This window comes from Apis dorsata, unplaced genomic scaffold (genome assembly GCF_000469605.1).
Source record: "Apis dorsata unplaced genomic scaffold, Apis dorsata 1.3 scaffold_3, whole genome shotgun sequence".
NCBI classification, from domain to species: Eukaryota; Metazoa; Arthropoda; class Insecta; order Hymenoptera; family Apidae; genus Apis; species Apis dorsata.
The window spans coordinates 54,431-58,329 of NW_006263306.1; the positions used below are offsets into that span (position 1 = coordinate 54,431).

At 36.3% G+C, this 3,899-nt stretch overlaps 1 long non-coding RNA gene across 1 annotated transcript in view; it reads right to left on the reverse strand.

Annotated features, from left to right (window-relative positions):
* LOC116185567 overlaps window positions 1-3,899 on the reverse strand; it is a 7,142-nt gene that overhangs the window by 2,405 nt on the left and 838 nt on the right. The window lies entirely within an intron of this gene.

Genomic DNA, 3,899 nt, shown 5'->3' on the forward strand with positions numbered 1-3,899 from the left:
GGCACAATTTACAACAAAGAGTGTCCCTTTTATTCATTGTATCTCGCTATAAAGTAACACGCGGATCTCGTTGTGGAGCGCGAAAAATCTCTCACGTTACAATTAATTTCTTTTGACCCTTTTTCCAGCCCTCCTCCATTCGTCTACCATGCACACGACGAGCTCTTATAAAGCTTCTAAATTGCAACGATTATCACGCGCTTGATAAATAATAAGCGATCTCTTCACCCCTGTAACCGTAAATTGTTTCTAAACTGATCGACGATGCAACGAAATCGGGCATTAATTAAAAGAGAATACGAATTTTATCACGATTTTCTGTAGTTTTTTTTTTTTTTTTGATTTTATTATTAATTAATTCGATCAGTATCTGTCTATATTTGCACAATCAACGATGAGCCGTTTACGATTGGATGGTTATCTTTTTCTTTTTTTTCTTTTTTTTTTTTTTTTTCTATTGTTCGATTACACCATTTCAGCGGCTCAATGTTTTTCCATCCCAATAGCCCGTATCAATGGAATATTTTTTTTTTCTTTTCGTACCATTTCGACACATATCGTTAAATATTTGCTTTTCATTTATTGAACGAGTTAACGCGACTGCGTGCATTGAAATAAGCAAACAGATATATCTCATATTTATTTGCATCAATTGAACATGCGCAAACGTTTAGATATAATAATAATGATTTATTAATTCACCAGTGTATAATGCAATTTTTTTCCACCGACTATATCCATTATTAGTTCCTAATACTTATTAGTGCATCGATTCGAAGAATCGCGTTTCATTTTTTAATTTTTGAAAATCCGATAAGACGAAGAATTTATTCAAAATCACATCGTAAATAAATAACGAAGATCTATTTTCCAGCTGTTTGTTTTAACCCATCCACCGTTGCACGCATCGCGCATGCAATAAATCTAGAATTCATATCTATCATCCTAGTTTAATTTATTTATTTTGCGTTTCATCATTCACGATACACAGAAATTGGCGACCAAATATCTATTCTAATCCCTAATTAAGATTGTATACCAATCGTGCAAAAATTAAATCGTTAAATCAATAATTCAACGTAAAATGGAATATATGAAATATCTATGAATAAAATAAGATAAAAGAAGATAAATATTTCGAAGGATCTTACGAAATACCAGAAATCATCTTCATCTCGGTCCTTTTTTTTTTTTTATATAAGTATAAATCGCGGTGAACGTATGCAATCGAAACGATCTTTATAAGCGATCTTCGTCGCCCCTACAAAACGACGTGGTGAAGAAAAAGGCAAAACGCGACTATCTATTTAATTTGCGCTTAACAAAATCCTTTCTTCCTATTTTCTTTTACAGTTACGAAGTAGTCGTGTTCGTATGAAAAGCAGCGGCTTTCCTCTTAATCCTCGTCACTTCGTCGTTCCCCATCTCGAGAGAATAATGGATGTGTACCAATGTACCCAATCTCTCGATTCGAAAATACTTAAATATTTATTTCGCTTTGAACGAGAATTTGAATTCGATGACAATTCGATGATTGATAGTCGTATACGTTGATAACATGAATCGTATAAAAATTCGAATTCGATAAAAGATATTCCACGCAATTTGAAAGGAAAGAAATCCACTAAAATTGTGTGACGTCGATGTCGCTTCCGACCGACTCATAAAAGGTATTCTATCAAAAAGTCTCAAATAAGATTAAAGTCGCCAAGCTTTTAACCGTTTCGAGGAATAAGTTTAGAAGAAGGGAAGCCAAGGGATGCATTTACGGTCGACGAATCCGGAGCAGGCAGGCGATTTTTTTAAACGCGCGAGGGTCACGAGAAGACAAAGGGGCGCGGCCGGAAATGCAGATGGTCAAAAGAGTGGAGATAAGACGCGACCAGTCACGCAATTAAGGGGAAACAAAAGGGGCGACCCTCTTCTCGTCGCGAAAATGCCTCCGTGTTTCTCTTAATTCCTTTTCCTTTATCTTCGCTCCGCCTCGTGTCCACGTGCATATACGGTATATATATGCCCCTCCAGCCTTTCACAAATCACGATTAACTTTTCGCTTAATCTTTTTTGCTCCGAGTTGCGTCTTAAAAAGAAAAAATTCCTCGCTTTTGCCTCGTTTTTTCGTTTCTCGCCATCTCGCATCCGGAAAATCGTTCCACCAAAGAATTAAAGTCGATGCGAAAAGACACGAGGCGATTTTCTCCCCTCCCCCTTTCTTAATCCCCTCCTCGATAAGTATTTCTTTTACTCTCTCTCTCTCTCTCTCTCTTTCGCAACGGATTTTTAGAAATCCTTTTCACGGATTAATTTCTAAACGGTATTAATCCGCTGTTGAGAAGTCAAGGAAACTCTTGAAACTTTTAATTTCATCAAATTTCTCGTTTATAAATTTGAAACAAATTTTGTATCAACTACATAAGTAGATGAAGAAGATCCAGAAGAATTAATGAAATCTTCATCTTCCAATCAATTTCAGTTTCGAAACTGATTTGCACACTATTTTTTTAATTCTACGCAGAAGAACATTTTAAAACGGTTATTGGTAACCATCGATAGATATCTAAGGATCGAAGGAGCAAATGATTTCGATGCACTGTGTTTCCAATCCATGGAAATAGTAGCGATAGTACTCTCTCTCCGGTGGAATTTATAGGAGGATATTACCAGAGCATTATAAATTAATAGCGGTGACAAAACTATTTGCACGGTTGATTAATATCACGATTCGTAATTTAGAGATAACAACGAATGCGGAAACAGTTCGTGATCGCTTTTCAGCGGCCATTTAAAATAATTGTCGCGGGAACGATACGCATTCATTCACACGCGAGAAGATTGAATTTCGATTCGAGCCTATCCGCGCTTTCTCTACGAAAACGTAAAATTCACATTCAATGAAATTACATATCTCCACGCTTGTTGGACAATTATGGATAAATTCATTTGCGATATATATATATATGAAAATCGGAGGGGAGGGAATCGAATTCAATCCCCATCGTTTCAGTATTATTTTATAGAAATACACGGGGTAAACTCTGGATGCACGCTGTGGGTTATACGTATGGGTATCAACTCGGATCGCTTCCTTCTGTTTCGCTAATTCCATCGCATGCCGCCAATTATCATATTTATAAAACTGCCCTGTTCCATATTCAACCGTGGAAATTGCCAGCGAAACGAAGAGGAGCGTGATTAATTTTTAACCTAGATTCTCTTTTTTTTTTTCAATTCTAATTCTCAAAATACCGAAATATCGCAATTTTATTTAAAACACGCGCCAACGAGACTAAGAAATCGAAATTTTTGTTTTAGTAAATTTCGTATCAAGGGGAAAGGAGAAATATAATTGGAGAGGTAAACAAAGAGATAAATCTTTTAACGAAAAAGAAAAAAGAGAGAGGAAATCCTTTGATCGAAGTTAAAACGACGAACGTTTACAAGACAAAAGCTCCTCGTCAAGATTTTATCGAGTTTTTCACGAGGAAGAAGAAGAAGAAAAAAAAAAAGATTAAAAGCGGTTTTACGAGCGATCCTTTGAAGATTGAAATTCTTCCACATCTGTTTATCTAAATTTAAAACGATCTTAACGAGATCGGAGCTGAAACAAGCTGGTTTTTCGTAAGACGCCTTCCAACGCCTTGATTTCGTTACGTGGAAATAACGGTTTCAACCGTGATTCGCCGTGAAATTCGCCGTATGTAAAAGCATCCATCCTTTCGCCAGACGAGAAATCTCGTCAACGTAATTTCCATACTGTCGTGTTGCGCGCAATTTATAGCGTGAACCGATCCCCGAGCTATTTAAATTGGATCGGCCGGTAGTGTGTCGGTAAATGTGGATTATACTCGAGATTAATTCGTGAAAATACACTTATACGTGATGATATATATATATATATA